Below are 23,950 nucleotides of genomic sequence, written 5' to 3'. Positions count from 1 at the left end.
ATTAGAAAATTCAAAACCCCCCGTCCCAATTTTCAGTGAGAAATGTTTCCAATGGCCCAACTTCAGTCCTATCCACTTTTCCATTACCTTATCCGCTATTATTTTCTTACCTGTACTGAGTGTTATTGTTGACTGACTATATCCGGTTGCCAGATTCATCGAAGGTAAAATGAAACTTTTGTTTTTTTTTCTTTATCCCATAAGTTTAAATCCATAGCCACCACCTGCTGAAAGCCCTTGCTAAAGGCAGATATATTTGCGCCATGACAATGTCCCTTGGCATTCTTTACAAATTCTCACATCTTTCACTTATCGCTGCTTTAAACTAATTGTATTCTTCATCCTTTCGTTCTGCACCCTTTACTAAAACCTTTTGTAAGTCAGCTATGCACATTGCTAGAGAGGGTATGTCCCAATAAAGGAATGCCAAAAGGTCTGACTGTGTAAATTGTGAATTCATGGATTTTTCAAACACCATAGCTTTGTTGTTTTCCAAAACCAATTCCATCTGCATGTTTTTAATCAGTACACTAATAAAGCCGCATTTTATTGGATATTACATCCACGCTAGTTAAATGATTTGATTCTAGCTACTCTTTTTAAAGATTTTAGTGTGTTATTATCCCCATATCTGAAACTGGTGGAACTCTCAAATTCCTTAACTTTGTTCCAACCTTTACAGTTCAGTCTAGGTAACATTGTAGGCAGTCTGTTCTAGAGGTGAAAGTGCATCTCCTGTCTAACATTGTGCAGTTGAATAGTTCTGCAATCAACAGATTCATCATCGGGTTGGAATTTCTTGTGACCAATGTGGTTCCCTTGATTTATAACGCCACCATCTTCCTCCAAATCGTGTTGCCTGTTTGGTTTTAAATACTGCATTATACTGTTTTGGACAGTTTGTGGTGCAATAAATCACACCTAAAGCAGTGATTGACCATACACATGGCATTTCTGAGGTTCAGCCTTTTCTTGTAAGTCTACAATTTTCTTTGCTGCCTCAGAATTGTTTGCAGACTTTGTCTCTTAATTTCTCTTCGTTCTCCTTTCATGTTGTTGTTTACTCCCTGTGTCTAGATGGTCTCAATGACCCTTAACGTTGCATTTTGCCAAATTCCCCATTGCGTGACCGTCTGAAAGAAATGCTTACCGAGGAGCGTTTTCACTGCTTCCGACATTTGTTCTGGCAATGTCGTTGTCCACATGTTTAACTCTCGTCAAAATTGTCTATCTAACTTTTTTATTAAGCTGTGCCAATTATGACTTAAATGCCGACCGAGAGCGGAGAATTTCCATCTGGAATTTCTGTGGTCTTGCACAAGACCTACTGTATTCCATCATGAATTCTTCAATGGGACCATCTCTTTCCACATTTGTCAAAGTCAGACCAAGTTTCCGGAGTAGTTTACTAAAATATACTTTTTTATGAATTTTATCTATGGAAGTTAAAAATTTGCAAAAATTTCCACCTGGTTCCACACTGGGCTCCAGTTCTGGGGACAAAAAGAACTTGTACGTTTTAAGTGCTGGTGAAAATGCCAAGATTGTTTCTGCTTTCTTATTGATAAAGAAGTAACCTGAGTACACACTTTATTCTCTTGCAGGTCATAAACTTACAAGGAAAACTTTCGCTGTCGAGACTTTATATTTAGATTCAGCCATTTGTTTAAACAAACAGTAATCCAATTCATATTTTGAAATACAAACTGCTTAGTATTCGATCTTTGTCTTAGAAACAGCTAATAAAGGTAAATCATCAGGGGTTAAATGTTGGTATGACAGAGTCAGGTTATATGCTTTTCTAATCAGAATTCTATCCTGGCTCTCATGTCACAACCTTAACCACATTGAGTTTTACTTGTTCCTTGTTATATATACAGCACTTAACCAATTGACCCTTAATGAACATAAAACAGTCAGTATGACTGTAAACAAACACATTTTTTGTCAAAGATTTTGATCTTGCACACTCAGGACAATTTTCAATAATACAAATTCAAGGGAAAACCAACATTTATACTTCACGAGAGGAGAGCAGTTGATTGGTTAACAAGTGGCATCTGCTCGAGATGTAACCATGGTGAATGCCTCTTGTGATGCTGAATGACAGTTGACAGCCAGGGTTAGTTTTAAATTTTAAACCAGGCAGGTTGACTGTGGCTTCTTTCCATTTTAGGAGCGGAACCTGGACTGGTTTCCACGTATGCGTGCTATGTCATTGGTGAGCAGCGATGCTGAAGGAGAGCAAAATGAGTTGCGAAATCTACAGGAAAAGCTGGAGTCTACGATGAAGTTGGTCACCAACTTATCTGGCCAACTGTCGGAGTTAAAAGAGCAGGTAAGAAAGACAGTGCCTTGTGTTTCCAAGTGTACGTTCTCAGTAAGTAATACACCAACCAACCTCATGATGCTAAAGGGATGCCATTAAGACCTATTGGAAACCTCCGTCTCCAGTGAGCGATTGAATGGATTGTTAATTGTTTATTGGTTCATTTGCTTGTCGTTACAGTTGCCATTTCTGTGCTAGACAAACAAATCTTAGATCACACAGAGAGGGTTTTGTCCATCTGCCAGTGTTAGTTTATTTAAGCTATCAAACTGTCCAAGTCCCCACCTCTTCACCTCCACCCCGACAAAATGATTTCATTTCTTTATCTAGTTCCCTTATGAAGATGACCTTGCATCACCCTTTCTATTTTCCCATCTCATCGGTTTCTGTTTTTTGCTAATGGCCTTTAAATCTGTGTCCTCTAGATGCAAACCTCCTTACCAGCAACAAGAATTTCCCCTTCCTTGCTCGGTAAAGTCCCTTCATGATGTTAAACGCCTTTGTTGAATCTCCCCTTAACCTTCTCTGCCCTAAAAGGTATGAAACCAAATTTCGAAGTATCTCCAGATTACTGCAGTTCATCCCCAACCATCTCCTGGTCAAGCTATTAGTTTAGAAAATGTTATCATTGACATGGTTCCAAAATCTTTCTCCTTGAAATTCATTGTCCTCTTCTAGCCGTAGAGTCCTAACTGGAAAATTAAAAACTGAATATTGTCTTAGTATGGTGGGTTCTCACTGCGACAGCAGCTATTCAGGCAGCAATTCGTTGACTGAACCTCTAACCTTCCATGGCTTAGGATCATCTGTGATCAACCTAGTAACCTCCTTGATTCCAACATCACTATTGAGTGGGATATTAAATCTCTCTCTCCCTCTCTCTCTCTCCCTCCCTCCCTCCCTCTCTCCCTCCCTCTCTCTCTCTCTCTGTCACACTCGTTCCCTCTCATGTTTCTCGTGTGCTTTTTCTCTCTCTGTCTCTATCGTGCGCTCTCTCTCGTGGTCTTTCTCTCTCTCTCTCTCCCTCCCTCCCTCCCTCCCTCCCTCCCTCCCTCACGCCCTCCCTCACGCTCACTTGTTCTCTCACTTTGCCTTAAGACAAAGAAGGACAGCCCCCAGTTGGGTTGCCTCATCTGGTCCTCATTCAATTAACCAAGAAATCAATAATATGCTCGCTGTAGAGATGTAAGATGAAATGCTGAGCTGCAGCTTTCCAATGTGAGCTATCTGGCTTTGATGAAGGTCTAGTTTTAGTGTGACAACGTGCAAGGGCCGAACCTTCCACTTTTGTTCCCTTTACTGTATATCCCTCATTAAAGCGGTTCTGAGATATGATTGAAGGTTCACTATTGGGAAAATGCGTTTTTTATATTCATGCATGGGATGTGGGTTTTGCTGATTGGAGCAACGTTTATTACCCCTTGCTAGTTGCCCTTTGCAATGTGATGTTGAGCTGCCTCCTTGAACTGCTGCAGTCCATATGGTGGAAGTGCTGTTAGTGAGTTCTGGGATTTTGACCCAGCGACAGTAAAGGAACAGCGAGAAATATTTCCAAGTCAGGGTGAGGGGGCAGCCTGAGGCAGTGATGTTGTTCCCTTTCAAGCCACACACGAAAGGAGTGTCTCAAGTCAGAGGCAAGTCTTGACCAGGATAGCAAGGAACCCTTCAGCTACTGTAGTCCTTTTGGGGTCTTGCTCAACCGCCAAAATGCGTAAGTGTGGCCTTGGGTTAACATCCCAGGGAAAGATGGCATCTCTTTCATTACCGTATGCATTGACCTAGAAGTCTCAATGTGCTCACATCCTGCAATGTGGGCCTTGAACTATGATGACCTTCTGATTCTGGATAAAGAGACACAGTGAAACCAGTAAGGGTTGAAAGGGCTTTCCACAAGAAGTGCTCAGCCAAAGACAGCCAACTGAAATTTCAGCAGATTGAGGGCCTTTCGCACTGAGGTCTGGTATCTGTTCACATCAGTTCAATGCTGGTGCTCCTCTGATCTCTGATCTGGAGATCACTTCCTTTATAATCATTTCTGTCGTAACTCTGCTCAGTTTTCCTCACCATTTTTTTAATTGTTAAAAATGTACGTACACAACAAAATTCATTTGAGAGGAAAGAGGAAGTATCATCAAAGTGTCAGTCTTTGTGGAGCTAAAAATAACTTGGTTCTTTCATTCACCTGCTTCAAAATCCAGACAAAACCAAGACAAACTCTACTTCATGTGATGATTAACAGCACAAACCTGCAGACAAGTTCCTTTTATTTTTCACCCAAACTTCCCTAAAAGTAATTTTACTTTCATTGTGTACTGTCTGCTATTAAACTTTCAAACGGAGCTGTTGCTTCTGCCTCCTAAGCCCTACAATGTTGCCCTGAGGGTGCAATGTAATGATAGTGGTACAGATAGCAACATACAGTACTTTAAAAGCTCCACATGCTTTTGCTGTGCATTCAGTGCTTCTCCTAATGCAATGGTGGACACAACAAGATTATGTTGTGTGCTTAAAACTGTCTCCGTTTGACTTCTGAAGGCCGGTCCATTGAGTCAGCCCACAGTCTAGAAAAGCCTTATGCGTGTTACACTTGTTTAACTCCAGTGAGCATGAAGTTCATCTATTTTCTTTGAATCTGTAGCCTCAGTGACTTCTATTGTTGGTCAGTGAAAAGCAAACCAAGAGACATCGCTCATATCTGCAAGCACCGACTGAGCTCCATGGTAGTCTTTGCAGCCACAGGCAATGCCAACCTTGCCCAGCTCTGGAACTCTAGTTGGCAGTATTCAGTGTGGATACCATTATTGAGGCACGGTTGTTGTTGTTCCCTCTCTGATTCAATGCACAGGGTTGGTTTTAGTCTCTTGTTGACAACCTTTCTCCCTCTTTGAGCAGCTTGTTCCGCCAGCTAATAAGTTCTTTGACATTTACCACAACACTCCCTGGAGCTTCATGAAACACAGAAGGTACCAAAAATATGTACATTTGTAACAATAGCCAGAAGAAATTTGCCAGCAACTTGTCTGTTCAGTAGAAGATGGTCCTTTTAATAGCTTCAGCTCAATATCAGCTGCATTGGGAGATGAATCACACTGGAGCTGTGTTATCTCAACCAAACGTTAACTCTACCTGCATTAACTCTAGCACCAAAATAACATTGTGATTATTACTTTGTCAAATCAAGGACTCTCAAAACCCCAAAATATGGCCTCAACCTTGGCCAATTTCTCATGCAGGATTCTTGGATTGGAATCGAGCTGGTTAAGGGCCAGTCTTCTCAAAGTCTTGAAGAGTGTTGTGAATGAGTTAATTAACAGATTACACCAACCGCTGAAAACAGTGGTCGCAAAAGGGCACAGGTTGAGCTCATAAATTGATGCCATGCAGGCATGTGCCAAACAGTTGCTGCCTCCCTTTTGCTGTATCCACAGCTATGAGCATCCTGGGAATGACCATATTCCAGGATCCAAAATGGATCAGCAGTTTAAATTGGCTATGAGAAAAGGTCTGAGGCTGAGAGTAGTTCATTCCCTGTCTACCTAATGCCAATTCACAAAGCACACCTTTTAAGGGTATGATGAAGTAATCTACACAGGCCTGGATAGTTCAGCTCCAAGATGGGCTTCATCCAGGGTGAGGCAGCTCACTTGTTTAACACACCATCTTGAACATTCACTCCCTCCTCCAGCACCTCCACACACTGGCAACAGTGTGAACCCCGTGGAATGGCCACTGCAGGGATTCACTGAGCCTCTTCCAAACTCTCAACCACCACCACTATCTAGGGTAACCGTGACAGCAGAAGCATTGGGATCACCAGTACCAGCAAGATCTCCTCCAAGCCATGCTCCATCTAGGCATGGAACCAAGTGTCCGTTCCTTCACTATCACTGGATCAAAATCCTGGAACTCCCTTCCCAAAGCCTGCACCAGGTAGACTCCAGTCATTCAGGAAAGTAACTCCACAACACCCTCTCAGGGGCAGTTAGGTTTGGGGAACAAATGCTGGCCCAGCCAAAAATGCTGACATCTTGTGGAATGATTTTAAAAATATATAGCCAGAAGTTAGATTTGAAACATACTTAACATGCAGCTTGCTTATAATGAATTTTAATTCCTTTTTGAATCATTTTAAGATCCTTTTCTGAAACAAAGAGGAATACTAAACAGTGTGGAATGTGAACAGGGCTGTAGAATTGGGCAAGATGGTTTAAAACAAACACCAGACAGATTTCATGAGATTTAGACTGGCATGGGAGCTGTTTTTAAATTTGGAACGATTGTGCAGCATAGTAGGCTGCCTGAATACCAGACTCTGCCAACTGACACAGCTTCTTGGTGTATTTTTATTTTACTTCAAGGATATTCTTGTATGAAGTCCTTGTGGTCTTCCCTCAGTTGGCACTCATTACCTCCGAAGGATATCAGCTTTCAACAGTGTAGCAGGCACCAATGGGCTCTCCAGTGTAACCTTTTAATTATAATGTGGGACTGGACAAGACCACCTGTCCTTGCATGTAATTAAAACCCAAGATCTTCCTTGCACAAGTACAGAAACATCCAGTCCCACTCACCTACTTAGCAAGTCCAACTTCAGGTGTCATACACAAGTGGCAAATTCTGTTAGTCCATGATGTGCTCCTTTTCACCACCTACAAGGACGCTTCCCACCTGAAATGCCTTCTGCAATGTGCTAAAAACATTCCCCCAGAAAAAATGTGGATTGCAAGTGTCACTGAACACTGAGGCACCAACTTGATTGGATTTCAGTCACTCAGATAAATGTCACTTTCAGATGGGACAGAAAGAGAAAATAGCTAGCGATTTGTGAGAAAATTACCAACCAAAAAGAACCACATTTTTGTTCCTTTGAGTTATTCTTCTAAAGGTCATATGTGCAAGGTGTGTGCTGGCTGTAAGGGGAACATGTTTAACTTACTGATTGCTGGTGATGTTCCATGATTCAGTGCCTGGCACTAACCTCTGGAAGGGGATGCAAGTGGCCTTGGGCAATATCAAATTGGCAGCAGCTCATTGATGGAAAAGAAAATCCTATACTGTACATTGTAAATTGGAAGAGCGCAAATTCACATTCAGTGAATTTTATGATACAGAGAACACAAGGAACGATTTGCTCTGCATTTCAGCTCCATGTACATCATTAGTGTTTAAAATTAAAGTGTATGGGGATTGTTGCCATGGACTGAACTGGTTGGTATAGTAGGAATAAACGAGCCTTATTGTGAGAGGCAGACAGTGACTAATGGGATACCACAGGGATCGGTGGTTAGACTCCAACTATTCACATTAATGTAGATGAGAATTAAATGTAGTGTCTCTACATTTGTAGACAACACAAATGTGGGTGGGAGGGTGAGCTGGGGTGAATGCAGAGATGCTTTAGTCTGCTTAGAACAAGTTTCATGAGTTAGCAAATGCATGGCAGCTGAACTGTAATGTGGATAAATGTGTGGTTATCCACTTTGGTAACAAAAACTAACAGGAAGGCAGATAATTATCTGAATGGTGTTAGATTGGAAAAGTGAAGGTTAACAAGACCTGGATGCCCTTGTACACCAGTCACTGAAAGTAAGGTTGCAGAGGACAGCAAACAGTATGTTGGCCTTTATATTGAGGGGATCCAAGTCCAGGAGCAGGGATGTCTTCCTGCACATAGCGCCTTAATGAGACTACACCTGGAGTATGGTGTATGGTTTTGTCCTCCCTATCCGAGGAAGGATATGGAGGGAGTGCAATGAAGATTTACCAACCTATTCCTGGGATGGCTGGACTAAAGCATGAAGAGATACTGGATCAGTTAAGACTATATTTACTGTATTTTAGAAAAATGAGGGGGATCTCCTGGAAGCCTCTAAATTTTTAACAAGTCTGGCATGGTGACTCAGTGGTTAGCATTGCTATCTTACAGCGCCAGGGACCCAGATTCAATTCCACCCTTGGGTGACTGTGTGGAGTTTGCATGTTCCCTCCTTGTCTGTGTGGCTTCTGTTTCTTCCTCCTCCCCACAGTTCAAAATGTTCAGGTTAGGGTGGATTGGCCATGCTAAATTGCCCATAGTGTCTGGGGATGTGCAGGTTAGGTGGATTGGCCATGTCAATTTGCCCATAGTGTCCTAGGATGTGCAGGTTAGGTGGGTTGGTCGTGCTAAATTGCCCATAGTGTCCAGGGATGTACAGGCTAAGTGGGTCAACTGTGGTAAATATGGGGTTACAGGGATAGGGTTGGGGGGTGGTAGGGTCCTCTTCAGAAGGTCGATGCAGACTATTTGAGCTGAATGGCCTCTCTCCACAATGTAGGGATTTGATGATACTACGACTAAGGCAGGACGAGACCGGTCAATGCGGGAAGGATGGTCAGAATCAGGGATCACAGTCTGAGAGCACAGGATAGGCCATTTAGAACTGAGATGAGGGAAGGTTTTTTTCACCCAGAGAGCGGTGAGTCTGTTGAATTCTCTGCCACAACATCGAATGTTTTCGAGAAGGTGTCAAATTTGGTTGATCAGGCTGAAGCGATTGGGAGGAAGCGGAGAGAGATGATCAGCCAGGATTATGCTGAATAGGCTGGGAGGACCAAAACACTTGCTGTTGCTCTTTTCTGTTTGAGGTTCCTGCGTTCATTTATGAGTCGTTCGTTTTAAATCCTTGCAATAGGCTCACAGTCCAAGATAAGATCAAAAAGCAACCTGCTTCAGTGTGAGCTTGGCCCCAGGAGTGTAACAGGACCTGGGTTTGGTGCACACCTTTCCCTCCCATTTCAGGTTATCCAGTAAGCTCCTACAGCCACCATGTAAGTGCAGGAGCCAATGCTGACTGCTCTGTAGCATGGTGTATTCCATCATTCCTACCCATCCCCTCTGCTCCTTTTAATTTGAAGAAACTGATGGCAGCAGAATCTGTAACACACAATCTGTGGCAAGAAAGGCGTTCATAAATAAAAACGTGTGGCAGCTTGTGTGTATCGGTGATTCAGACAACAACCTTAAAGGTGGATGTGACTCATCTCTCAACCTGCAAGAACTGAAAATAAAATGGCATTTACAGTAAGCTTCAGCCTTGAACGTGAAACCTGAAACTCAGGGTCTCCTACCCAATCTGTCTCATGAATTTAAATCATCATTTGTCTGTTGTCTGGCTGGACGCGATGGCTACAAATGCTTTTAACAGTCCACAGTCCTGTGAAGTGAAGGCTACAGAAAAGATAACACCTCCTGGACTCACCTGTCTTTACATTCTGTCGGCATCAGGGTCACAGGAAGGCAAGGAGAAGGATCAGAAACTCTTTGTTGTTCTTCCTGATTCCCAGTCAGGTTGGTTCTGCTTGCAGTGCGTCTAGGAGTTAGTTGTTGAGTTGGATTTTGTTTTCTCTCAGAATCGAACTTTCCTGCACTTTTGCAAGAGGGGCCCTTTTGTTACAGCTGCTAACCTGCAATCTATCTCTGGTTGGTGGGTAGCCGACTCCTTAACTCTCAAGCTGATGGGATTGCCCCCTCAACAAGCCGGGGGACTTGAGCACAGAGTAGTTGAGAGTAGTAGTGGAGGGATATTGATGTGGACGAGTCAAGTATGCCTACAGACAAAGGTGATCCTTCAGGAATGTTCTGCCCTGCCATATAGGGTATACTCTTTGAGTAAGTAATTTTGAACGTGATGGGAGTTCCATGATTGCTATGGTCAGATCATCGGAAACGGTGACAGATTGCAAAACTAATGAGATGAATCGAGCTTGGGGTATTTTTCTTGAATGGTAACATGGCACAGAGAAAGGTTAGCTTTTTCAAAAAAAATTTCTCACCCTCTGTCTGAATGTCGCTGGAAATAAGTGAGACCCAGCAGGTCTACAGTTCCAGTAAATCAGGTCCGTGCGGAAATGTAGGAGGAGCTTTTGTTCTGATGCAGAAGGAAAATATTGTCCTTTGCAGCAACATCACCACGAGTGTGAAATCTTTAGACCATGTTGTTTATGCTTTCAGTTTTGGAAGAAAAGAATGATGGAATTGTGCAGAGTTGGCTGTGTAGAATCTCAATCAGAGACATGGGTTAAAATTCATTTTCTGACGCATGCTCCATCATAGATATTCAACTTAGTGTCAACTCGATAGAATTGTCTCTCAGCCCCAGGTATGACAGATCTTCAATTTAGTTAGACATCAATAACCTCCATCATCTCCAAAATGTGAAATTTAAATAAATTTATTTATATTTCACATCAATGCTCATTTTGGAGTCGGTCAGTCCTCTTGGCCATATTTGGAGTAACCAAGGTGCGGGCTATAGTTTGTCCCTCATGTCCATCTGCAGGCTGGAAGTGGATGAGGTTAAACTGGGCTGGGCGAAAAGAAACTGGACCTTAAACTTCCCTACACTTCATCTGTTTTCGCAGAGACAAGAACATATAATCGGCAAATGAGAAGATAGTTGGGTCTTGGTTTGACGAGAGTGCATGAATAATTCTGGAATAAGGTTGCCACGAGCAAGTCTGTTCCAGATTCAGTCCAGGAATCAAGTGCAATTTGCATTGGACTTTTTTTTTAAAAGCAAATCCTTCCAGTGAAGCAAAGAGGTGTAGGAATACACCCATGGTTTTGTACCGTCGTTTTCTTTCAGAGTCCTCACTGAGCAGAGACTCAAAATTTGTTTTGATGCTAGGCAGGTGCTCCTGTAAGACACCATGCCAGCAGTTCAGTCTGTGTACCTAGATGAGGCATGATATGCAATTCCCATAAGACCTTGTGTTTGATAGATTGGCAAATGGTTACATGATACTAAATCTCATATGGACCTCAATTAATTTCTATATATAGTATTATGTCATGGGTACCTCCATCAATTCATATTGTGTTTTGGAAATCTTGTTAAACATATTCTCCCTTTTTTAAAGTTCTATTCCCCACCCTGCTGAAGGAATCGAAAAGACCTCAGAGGACGGGTTAGACCGAAGGGTGTTTCCATGTTGTACATCTCTATGACTCTATCTGAACTAGTCAAAGGTATACTTATCACTCATTGATCCTAAAACAGGAAGGTGATTGTCTTTTATCAAAGAACATTCTTGAGACAGTATTGGTGGCAACGCCATTTCGCTGCCGTGCTCTGAACTTCCCTTTTATTGTGAGATATGGTGAGTGGCAGTCTGGCAATTCTACAGTGTTCAGGCCATTCACAACTACTTTCATTAATCTACAACCTATACCACTCGACATGGTCTTTCTTTGGAGACAGAATCAGTGTGTTCCAGAGCTCCACATCAGATAAATGTGCCTGGGTGAGTTGAGGACATACAACAAAGCAATTCAAAAGGATAATGGCCATTGAGTCATGCTCTGCATTCAGCCGTGAAATTGAGAGAAATAGCATTGGTTATCTCTTGATACACTCATTACTTGTGGCAAAGCTTTACAATTATCAACTTAATTTCATATCCATTCCCAGAACAGCAAACATCTCTAATTTGTCACTGGTGGCTGTCTCCTTGTATTGACTGATACTTAGTTCAGATTAGTATTTGTTACCGTTGTGGGCAGTGACAGCTAGTTGCACTGTAGTAAGCATTTTGCACTTAGGACATTTAGCAAATTGTCAATTTGTTTCTGATGTGACCATACAAATTAGGAGCAGGAATAAGCCATTCAACCCCTCACACCTGCTCTGCCTTTCAATCTGCTTATGTTTTGAGTTCTACAATGGCTCAGTGATTAGCACTGTTTCCTCACAGCACCAGGTACCCAGGTTTGATTCCAGTCTTGGGCGACTGCCTGTGTGGAGTTTGCACATTCTCCCCATGTCTTTGTGGGTTTGCTCCGATTCCCTCCCACGGTCCAAAGATGTGCAGATTAGGTGAATTGGCCATGCTAAATTGCCTATAGTCTAGGCAATTAGTTGTTCAGGGATGTGTAGATTAGGTGGTTTAGTAGAGTAATAGGGTAGGGGAATGGGTCTGTTTGGGATACTCTTCAGAGGGTCAGTGTGGACTTGTTGGGCCTAATGGCCTGTTTCCACACTGTAGGGATTTTATGATTCCACACTACATCCCTGTAACTTTTGATAACCTTGCCTACTGTGAATCTAGCGAGCTCCTTCTTTTAAAAAATATTCAATGACCTCACCTCTACTGCCTTCTAAGGCCGAGTTCCAGAGTCTGGACCATCTGAGGGGAAAGTAAGATTCTCCTCATTCCTGAAAAAGCACTCTCTCATTTTATGCAGAGTCTCCTTGTTCTGGATTTGCACACGAGAGGAAACGTTCTTCCCACATCCGCCTTGTCAAGCCCATTCAGGATCTTGTGTATTTCAGTCAGGTAATCCCTCACCCTCTCAAACTCCAGTAGAACCTAGGCTCAGTCTGTCCACCTTCCCTTATAAGAGAGCCCGCTTATTCCAGGTGTCAATCTAGTAACGCTCCTCTAAGCCACCTTCAATATATTTATATCCGAACATAATATAGTACAAAACATTTCACAGTATTTGACATGTTGTCTTATCAATGCTCTGTACAACTAAAGCATTGCATTTTTACTTTATGTTCAATTCCTCTTGTAATAAAGGATTGCATTCCATTGGCTGCCTTAATGACTCAGGGAGTAAGAGAATTATACAGCACAGAAACACTCTTCCGTCCAACTTGTGTGTACTGACCAGATCTCCTAAACTGATCTAGTTTGCCAGCATTTGGCCCATATCCGTCTTATCCCTCTTATGCATGTAGCCATCCAGATCCCTTTTTTAATTGCTGTAATTGTACCAGCCTCCTCCACTTCCTCTGGCAGCTCATACCATACACCCACCACCTTCTACGTGAAAAGTTGCCCCTCGGGTCCCTTTTAAATCTTTCCACTCTTAGTTTTAAACCCCTGTCCTCTAGTTTTGGACTCCACTATTCTGGGACAAAGACCTTGGTTATTCAGACTATCCACACCCCTCATGACTTTGTAAACCTCTATAAGATCACCCCTTAGCCTCTGTCACTCCAGGGGAAAAAACCTCAGCCTATTCTAGAAAGAACTCAAAAGTCTTTTTGTTTAGCAACACTCCCCAGGATGTAATAGACCCAACCTATTCAACCTCTGTTTCGTTCAAACCCTCCAGTCCCAGTAACGTCCTTGTAAGTATCTTTCTGAACCCTCCAGTTTAACAACTTTCCTATAGCAGGGAAACTAGAATTAAATGCAATATTCTAAAAGTGGCCTAACTGATGTCCTGTACTGGGACAACAATGTGATGTCCCAGCTTCTGCATTCAGTGCACTGACCAATGAAGGCAAGAGTACCAACCGCTTCCACCACCCGGCCTACCTCTGACTCCACTTTCAAGGGACTATGCACCTGCACCCTAATGTCTCTTTGTTTAGCAACACTCCTCAGGGGCCTAGCATTAACTGTGTAGGTCCTGCCTATTTGCCTCACCAAAATGGAATGCCTCATTTATTTAAATTAAAATTGGATTGAAATCCTATTTCTCAGTTGCATCCATATGACTTCATTGGATGTTATCCCAGAAATATCCTCCCTCAGTATAATCATCAGGTTATCCTTAACTAAAGCCTGTACTGCTTCCCCCACCCTCCTCCCCTTCCTATTGCATTATACTTCAGGACATTTAAGCTGCCAGACCTCCCTGAACCACATTTTTGTAATAGCTATAATATCCCACTCTCCTGTTTATCTGCCATTGCCCTTGCATCGAAATAACTGCAGTTTAACTTGTCAGTCATGCTTCATTCTCTGCCTTGCTGTTGCCTGCCTGAGTATTTGACTTATTCCCCTTACCTAGTGTACTAGTCTCATGCTTATCCCTTTTCTCACGATCTCTTTGGGTCCAGCCAACTCATTGAGAGCCTCCCAAGTTGCCCTAGCAAGTCTCCCTGCCAGGAAATTCATCCGCTTCCAATTCAGGAGCAACCTGACCTTATACAGATCACTTCTACCTCAAACTAAATCCCAATGGTCCAACAGTGTCAATTCTTCCCCCTCACACCAGGTCCTTGGCCACGCATTCATCTAGTCTCTCTTCCTATTCCTCCTCTCACTAGCACACGCACCAAGAGTAATCCTGGTATTACTACCCTCAAGGACCTACTTTTTAATCTCCTGCCTAATTTCCTATATTTTCTCTGCAGAACCTTGTTCCTTTCTCGACTTAAGTTGTTGGTACCAACATGTACAACAAATTTCTGCTGATCACTTTCCCCTTTCAAAATATTCTGCCCCCTCTCCAAGACATCCTTGATCCTGGCATCAGGGAGGCAACATACCATTCTGATGTCTTGCTGACAGCCACAGAAATATCTGTTTGTGCTTCTGACGAGAGAGTCCACTGTCATCATCAATCGCTTGAAACCTGACATACCCCAATTGAGAGAAGAGCCAGTCAGGGTACCAGAAACCTGGCTGTCAGGTTTCTGGTACCTATATTCCCCTGAGAGGCCATCACCCCCTATGTTTTTCAAAACAGGATACCTTTTTGAGACGGGGATAGCCACAGGAGACTCCTGCACTTCCTGCCTCCCTCTCCTACCTTTCCTGGAGGTAACCCATCTACCTGACTGCACCTGCGGCTTTTCTCCTTTCCTGAAACTGCCATCCATTACATCCCCTGGTTCCAGTAAATTCCTCATTGCCTCTAACCGCTGATCCATGCGGTCCAGTAGGATTTGTAGCTAAACATGCTTCCTGCAGATGTAGTCTCCAAGAACATTAAAATGCTCTTTGATCTCCCACATCCAACACTTCAACCACATCACACTGCTAAAACCATATCTGCCTCTTTAACAGTTTACGGTCCCAGAAAATACCTAAAAACAAACGCAACACACTTGCAGCTTACAAATGTTTCCTAATGCATGCACCAGATGCTTTTGCATCTAGAATTCTGCAGTCATTCTCCATTCAAGTAATACTTTTTAAAAAAAATTCTTCCTGCCAAAGTGAGGAAAATACACATTATCCCACATTATGATCCAACTGCTAGTTTTGCTCACTCGTTAAAGCTATTTTTGCCCATTGGCATTCTGCTTGCATCCTCCTCACAACAAAATTTCCTGTTGATCTTGGCATTAACTGAAACTTGAGTTATTGTGCCAATAGTCATGGAAGTTACTCTTCTACCAGAGCTACAAGCTCCTTGTTGAATGAAACTCCAGTCAACGCTGTTCCGGCCCAGGGATCAGTGCACAAGCTGCGTTGTTCAAGTTGGTTTCCTTGGCCACAAAAATTTGCTTCATGACGGGACTCCTTCAATATTGAACCAGAAAGTGACTGTTGAGCATTGTGGGACATCCTGAGATTGTGAAAGGCATTACCTAAATGCAAGTCTTTCTGTTTTTTTCTTTAAAATGAGGACTTTGTCCAGCCCATGTATATGGGATTTTCCAAAAGTAGTGCCATGATTAATGTTTTACCTGATACGAAAAGACAAAATTCTATTTTTCACAGAATGTAAAGAAAATTACTGACAGTTCTACAGACTACTGCTCAAGGAATCCAACTTGGCAAGGGTTTGCATCAGACCCAAATGCTAAATATTCCTTTTCAGAATTTCAAGGTCATATCCTGAAATTTCGAAACAAGTTAGCATGTTTTTTTTTTCAGGCAGCCCATACTAGCTAGATGCATTTAGCTCGATGTTATAGGGAATAGATTTCCACTTTGGCAGGTTCATGATCACACTGACTTCAAAATAACGCTACGTTGAAAACCTTTCAACAAGCCATTGGGTTGTACACTTCCACATCCAGATTTCAGAGAAGGCAAAAGATGTTAAATGCTGGAATACAGATTGACGTAATCATGTTCTTTCAAAGTTTTCATAACTTCTTTGTTCTGTGGAAATTTCCAACATTAAAGGCCTTCCTCAGTCAGAGTCATGAGCTCATTGACAATTCCTCAAACGGAGACAACTTCAAAGGTAAGTTTGTCTTCTCAATCGTCAATCAGAAACATTGTTTGAGATCCTGCAGAGATTTAATACTTGTGTCCACACTATGTATCGTGAGGTTGCTTCATCCAGTCATTTCAAGAAGGATTTATAACATGGTTCATCCAAGATTAAAGATTCACATAGTCTGATTCTGAGAAGCTTTAAGAAACTCACACAAGATCTTCAAACAATCGTGCTTCTTTGTCCCAAGCATTCAATTCTTAAGTTCAAGTTTCTAAACTTCAGAGAAGATTCCTTGAGCTAAATGTCTTTATTCTAACAGTCCCACTTTATTTGGAAGATTGATAGAGGTATAGGCAGTAGTGATTTGCCACCTCTTTACTGGGTGAAGACGTTTTGATTCCTGGACCTGTTCTGTCCCTGTGGGATGGATAGATTGTGAGCACTAGAGTAAGGCTGAGAGAGATTTACAAGGAAAAAGAATGAGTCCATGTATTTCTCATGAGTTTCCAAACCATTTTATTCCTATGTGAAAAATACCAAACACAGCTAAACCAGAATGAGAGAGAGCTTGGCCATTATGCCATTTTTATCCGTGCAACCTGCTGAATTGATTATGCTTTACTGGCTTTGAAGAGCTAATATAGCTGGAAACTAGTCTTCATGTAAATTCATTGAGTCGAGCCCTATCGTGTTAACCTTCATATTTGACGACTACCTTCCTTCCTTGTCCTATCAATTACACCTGAGCTGCCAATAGTGTGACAAGATCTTTTGTTTTTCTAAGAACTATTTAAAAAGGCAAACGTGTCCAGAGCAGCATACCCCTACAGGTCAGTTGTATTTACTAGAACAGTGTGACTCTTCTGACCACTGAATCAAACAACACACATTTTCACTACAAACTACAGGTTTTGAAACTCCAGTTGACTTTTAGAAAATCTTTCTCCCACTTCATTGGATATGATGCATCACGTGGTCATCACATAATTCTTCCTTAACCCTCATTTACCTTCTGTGCTCACTGTTTCAATCACGTTTCTGGCCAGTTCAGATGGGAAAATCAGTTCAAGGCATAACCTATCAGCATCGAGCTTCGTGAAGGGTACTTGGTCACAGCAACAACATGGTAACTTGTCTTTTATAGCAAAGTACAAGAACAGTAAAACATGTCAAAGCACTTCACAAGAGTGTTATTCAATTTGAAATTAACCTTGTGAGGGATTATGGCAAGGTTTTAAGGTGTTTTAAAGGATAAGCAAATAGGAAAAGATTTGGTTGTGTTTTACAATTTTGTACCAGACCGTTTCTCCCTAACAGATGGGACTGAATTTGTTTCGCCCTGAGGTGGTGGTAGTCGAGGAAAGGGCTGATAAAAGGGCAGGGCCTCCCATCTGGATGGCTTCCCATTGCTGTACTGCCAATTGAGAAGTTCCCCCCAGTGGTGGGCTGGGGTATGGATTAGCTACACCCTGAAAAGGGGCAGGTTGCCTCTTAAGGACTCCAATCAGAGGACCACTGGCATTCTGCTGATGGTAGGAGCTGCCATCCTTTCAGTTTCTTGGAGCAGCCTTGGGATGGGCAGTGGTAGTGGAAGGTAGTGGAGACCCAGAGAGAGGCCATGGGTCAATGAAGATCTTTTGAAGGAGCCTGCTGTTTTGAGCCATCAGGTCGATGTCTTTCTGAAGCCTCTATCGCCACTTCCTCCTGGTGGCTGTACGGATGATCCAGGACTGGTAGCTCTCTGGGTAGGCCAGGAGCAAGGCTGAGCTTGAAGACAGCAAATTGAGATACCACATTTGAACCAGTTCTGTTGTTGGCAGTTTTGGGCTCTGAACCCCAATATTCGCCCTGATGTTGGGCCCTGAAATTAGCAGTAAAATTCTGCCTTGACTCTCATCTAATCCTCTTCTATCCATCTCCACGCTTCACTTCCCAAAGGTTCATGTGCTGGAGATGTTTTGAATGGTGGCTGGGACAATCAATGTGCCATGTTTTGAAGTTCTCGTCAGAAATTATACGCATTTTTTTTGGATCAGGAGATTATAATGCTAAACATTTTTTATTATCAACAACCATACATTCTTTAAAAGGAAACATTGTTTTGTTGATATTTATAGTAAGGCACTGTATGCCCGATCGAGTAAAGGACATACATCATTATAGTCGGTTTGTTTCTTTTGTTAACAAGCCATGAGTAATTGCATTGTACAAACTAATCTTAAATCATTGGGTCGAGAAAACTTGCTCTATTTCTCTCTCAATACACCCAACACCCTATTGTTAATCAGGCTGTTCACTGGATGCCCAAATTGATCTTGGCTGATAAACTGAATCTGACCCTTCAAATGGCACAGGTAAGTATCAGGAACACTGATAGAGCCCAACACGTGGTGCTTCCTGAGAATCAGAAGAGGAAGATTGTATTCACAATTAAATGAACTAACCTGTATTTAGACACTATGCATGATCCCAAGATGTCTCAGAGTGCTAATATAGCCTATGAAATACTTTTGAGGTGTGGTCACTGTTATAACATAGGAAGCCCAGTGGACAATTTTGTGTACAAAGTTCCCACAGAGAGACAATGAGATTAAGATCAACACATCTATTTTAATTTTATCACTTGACGGATAAACATCAGCTGTAATAATGCAGTTGTCACAAAAAGCCTCTGTCCTCAAAGTCCAGTCCAGTTTCACCAAATGTCTAAACTAATTTAGTTATCCGAGATTGTAAAAAGTTTGTGGCTGAGTTTTATAGATCTTTCAATCTAAATGATGATCTCTTTCAATCTCCAGTTGTTTGGGACAGGTTCTGGTTGGAGGGGAATTTCTATGAAATGACATAGCAAGCATCACTCTCCCATTATGTGGCTACTATTTAAATGTTTCCATCTTGGAACATGAGTGGACCATTCTGCCTCTCGTGTCTCTTCTACTATTCAATTAGGTCATGGCAGGTCTGCACCTCCGCTTCTATTTACCAACTTATACTCTATACCACTTGGAGACCAATGCACAGCAGAGAGGGGAGTGGGAACTGTTTCTGCTTTCTACAATGTAGATAGGTTGCTTCCTGATTTTGCTTTCAAAAGACCGAACTGTAATTTTATACTCCCTTGTTTTTGATTCCCCATCAAAGGAAATAGCTTTTCCATATCTACTCAATCAAACATTTTGGATGCTGGCAATTTGCCAGGAAATGTGTATTGAGTACAAGTAGAACAGGAACTAGCTTTGGCATTTTTTTACACTTACATGGAACTTGGGCTTCACTAGCAATGTTATTGACTATTACCTTGAGGGCCTGATGATTTCAGAGGTTTGGTAAGTATCAACCACATGCTGAAGTTTTGAGTTACAAGTAGACAGTATGTTAGGTTTATGTCCTAAAGGACATTAGTGATTTTATGGTTAACATTGCTGAAGGTAACTTTCCATTCCAGATGCGTTACATGTATTACGTATTTGGATTTAAAATCCTCCAGTTGTTAGTGGTGGGATTTGAACCCCTATCCCCAGATAATTAGCCTGGGCCTCTGGATTATTAGGCCAGTGACAGTGCCACTATGTTCCTTTCCACATCTCTTTTTTTTGCATTCCCTAACACTCCAAAGTCTGGCTGAGAGCTCAATGGTAAAGAGTCCTAGCTGGCAGTTAACAACCAGAAACCGGGAAACTGATTTGTGCAAATGATTAGGGTGGTGGATAACATCCAGAGAACCTTCTGTGACAGGGTGCCAAGTAGTTGATTAAACATGTAGCTTTAGGAAGCATTCCTGATTTGGATGAAGCAATTTGAGATTACAAGAGTTTCAAGACTACTCCACTTCAATAATATACACACACAATCAGAAACTCCCATGTTCATCTTTGTGAAAGTTTAGCAACTAAGAAAATTTGCATTTAGTTATCACCAATAAAAAGTTTATTGATTTTAGCTTCCGGGTACAAAGCCTACATTCCTTTTATCGGTTTCTAACCAGAATCGAACTTGCAAATTTTAGTAATATGCTCGATTCTCCTCTTAAATCATTCTAACTTAATCCTACCATTGCCATTCCTACCCGACATATACATACATATGTAATGCTAGGGAGGCTATCTGTGACATTAAAATAAAGATTCTGGGGGGTCGGGGGGGCGGAAGCTTAACAGCATATATATTGATATTTGCATTAGTGGGGGGGAATCTCAAACTACAGGACACAGTTACAAAATAACAAGAAACTAATTTAAACTGAGATGCAAAGGAGTTTTTTTTCTCCTAAAGTATACTAAGTGTCTGGAATTTTCTAACCTAGAGAATTGAGATGGCTAGATCACAAAGTATTTAAAGAGGAGGTACACAGGTCTTTGAAATATCAGGGAATTGAGGGCTACCAGGATCTGGCACAGAAAAGGCGTTGAGGCCTGGAACAAATCAACCATGATCTTGCTGAATGGTAGGGTAGACTTGAGGGGTCAAATGGCCTATTCCTGCTGCACTTTCTTATGCAAAGAAGACACACAGTCTCTGGCCCCAGCTCCACAAAGGGGTCAATGGCTTCCCTCTTTGACTTCCTGCTTATTTGGACACGGTCCATGAGTTATTTTAAAGAATGAGGAAGAGCATTCTAATGAGCAGGCACCCTCTGAGGGCTAATGTGGACAGCTGCATTTGCTGTACTACAAAAGTTAAAGTTATACAGACCTGTAATAGTACGTCTCTCAATCTTGCAAAAATGTAAACGGCTTGTTGCTAATGCATTATAATTAAGCAGCTGTTAGCAATGCTGTTTTCTCTGCAGATTATAATAATTTGTCTTGCTCGAATGTACAATTATAACTTGCAATAATAACATTTGCCTGTTTATTCACACTAACGTGTAATGTGGATCACACGAGAAGTAAGAGAAGCCTCTCCCTAAAAGTAATGCATTTGAGCTAGCCAGAGACAAATGATGTCAGGAGGTTGGATGAGCATTCCATTATCAGATGATTTGCCAATGTAAACCATCTGATTCAAATCCTCCGAGCTACTTTAATGTGCTGCATTTCTGAGAACATAAATTTCTCAAGAAGCAACGCTTTAATGGAATGTCTGGTGTGCTTTGTTTTTAGATGACAGAACAAAGGAAGCAAAAGCAACGAATCGGTCTTCTTGGACATCCTCCGCACATGAACATTAACCCACAGCAACCGGCCTAATGAGTAGACGGCATGTTCTATCAAAATAGATGGGCTCAGGATCTTTCACCCAACTACTGAACCAGTATAAGTCATCAAATGTTTACTTGTGTGCACCATAGGAATAAATGACACTTCTTTATAGTCTTGGTTTCTTGCTACTTATACCTAGATCCCTAAGGAACTTTGTTCTGTCTCACTCATTGACATGTTCTGCTTCCATTTCTGCCAAAGAAGGAATCCCAAGTGTTCTTCAAAGGTCTCCATTTGGAAGCAACAGAGTTGTATAATAAAAAAAAAAGCACATTTGAAGAGCCGGCTGTCAAGATAATGGGTAGGGCAGAGGTTTTTGTATGTACAGAAAAATAGTTGTGTAACCAGTATTTAATGTCCTATTTTTGTAAGTTTACTGTGCAATATGACTAATGAATATGCAAATACTCTATATAACTTTGCATTTGTAGATGAGCACTGAAATGTACTACCTGTGAAGAGCCACATTGTCTTTTGCTAAATGAATAGCCACCTGTTTATTTTCTTTGAAGCTGAGAGAGAATGAATGGTAAATTTTGTATATTTGCTGCCTTAGATTAGTTTTGTATAAGTACCTCAGTTTACAGATGGCAGACAAGTCTGTGACCAAGAGAGTAGTGTTAATGACAGAAAATATACACAAAGCACTAATATTATACAAGTCAAGCGTGGTATTGACAGTTGTAAGATGCATAAGAAAAGCTATTTAATAAATATGTAAAGCTGCTTTGGTGTGAGTTATTTGAGTTTTTTGTGCCTATTTCAATATTTATTTCCTATTGATATTTAGAATTTGATCCTGGTGGAATGTTTTGATGGCAATCTGTTAAAAATGAAAATGGTTCCAAATTAGTTTAAGCAGTCAGTTCATGCATACACTTTTATAATTGGAACAAGTTACCCAGCCCAAATGGCATGCTTCATATTTTGCTGAAGAAAATAATATTTACTAAATTTATTTTAATTTCAAGACATGGCATCACATCTATAGGTTAGAGTTACCATCGACTGACCATTGCTGGAATGTGTGGACTTCAGTTGAAAGCAAAATTTGGCCCGCCATCCCACTTCTCCCAATGCATAAGGCAATAGGTCAACGTTGTCACTGGAATGAAGTACTGGAGCTTCTCTGGGAATCTTTACCCTATCTACAGGAGAATTGTAGTGCAGAAGGAAGCCATTTGGCCCCATCATGTCTGCACTGGTTGACTGAGCACTTAAGTATGAGAGAGGGTGAGGATAGAACTGGACTGAAGACAAGACTTTTGTTTTGTTGGGTACTTACTTCCCGCCTTTTTAAATATTTAAATCCCCTGAACTGATCCTTCTATAACTGAAACCTGTTTAGTGTCCGTAAAGGTGCCAGAGGCTGCTTTGAGTAAAAGTTTCAATAGTTAATATTTCGACATCTCAAAAAGCAGGCAAGAACAGAGAAATGACTCTATTGACTTTTTGCAATAAAGATTGTAAAGTCATTATAGAGGAATTGAAATAATCTTAAATTATATGTTTTGGCTCTTTCCCAACCCCTTCCCCTGAATGACTAGCTACATTCTCTGAGGAATATTTCATTAAGGGTAATATCAGGGATTCCCAATAGTTTGAGAAAGGAGTACTGGCCAGTATTGAAAGACTGCTAGTACTCTGAATAGCCATGGGTCTGTTTTGCACTAAAAAGCAGAATACTGCAGATGTCAATATAGGCATTTATGAAGCACCTTGCCCCTGAAACAGGATCTCCCAAAGTGGTTACAGGCAAATAGGGTAGGGTCCTCCAACCAGCAATGTGGTAGTGGATGGACAATCTGTGTGATGTGGTTGAGGAATAAATGTCAGCCAGCACCTGGGGAACTCTCCCATTTATATGTATCTGAGAGGGCAGATTGGTTTCATGTTACATCAAAAAACAATTACATGACACCGCAGCACTTTCTTTCTGTTGTAACACAGCACGAGTGTCCATTTCGTATACAAATGCCTGGAGCATTCTTCTGATATTCTTCTGATATCTCACCGAGATGAATAAGATCTGAAACAGAAAATGTTGGTGTCTCTCCTGTTGGCATAGGTTGAGAAACACAAGTCACTAGGCCTCTTGCTTTTCGGCCCTCAAGTGAAATGGTGCACTCACGTACAATCTTTCACTAGAATAACTAACCAGTTTCCTGAGGCACAGAGGTGTACTCAATGCCATTTAGAAGTGCAACTGGGCAAGGAGCCTGAGCGTTCAGTATAGGAATGGGGGAGGGGCATGCTATAAATTAAAGGGAGAATTTGCTATTGGAATATCATCAAACAAAGTGATTTTTTTCAAAAATTTGTTTGATGTTTGCGTATCAATGACAAGGATGGAATTTATTGTCTGTCCTTCAAAACGTGGTTTTAAACTTAAGCTGCAGTAACAATATGATTGGGGAGGGAGTTTCAGGTTTTGAGCCCTGTCAATGAAGGAAGAGAATTATACTTGCAAGTCATCCAGGGGAACGTGGAGCTGCTGTCTTGCCAGGTCTTTTGTTGTTCTAGGTG

At 41.6% G+C, this 23,950-nt stretch overlaps 1 long non-coding RNA gene across 1 annotated transcript; it reads left to right on the top strand.

Annotated features, from left to right (window-relative positions):
• Positions 1 to 626: 626 nt before the first annotated feature.
• On the top strand, positions 627 to 22,150 carry LOC148147979 (uncharacterized). The gene is made up of 2 exons (XR_015759426.1): positions 627 to 2,338; positions 21,326 to 22,150. It is a non-coding gene; the product is annotated as an uncharacterized LOC148147979 (long non-coding RNA).
• Positions 22,151 to 23,950: the final 1,800 nt, after the last annotated feature.

The sequence above is a fragment of the Chiloscyllium plagiosum genome, unplaced genomic scaffold, assembly GCF_037043375.1.
Source record: "Chiloscyllium plagiosum isolate Xiang-an unplaced genomic scaffold, Cpla_swu_hap1 HiC_scaffold_14, whole genome shotgun sequence".
Taxonomy (NCBI): Eukaryota; Metazoa; Chordata; class Chondrichthyes; order Orectolobiformes; family Hemiscylliidae; genus Chiloscyllium; species Chiloscyllium plagiosum.
Note: the sequence above shows the minus strand (reverse complement) of the source record. Positions and strands in the feature narration are given on the sequence as shown.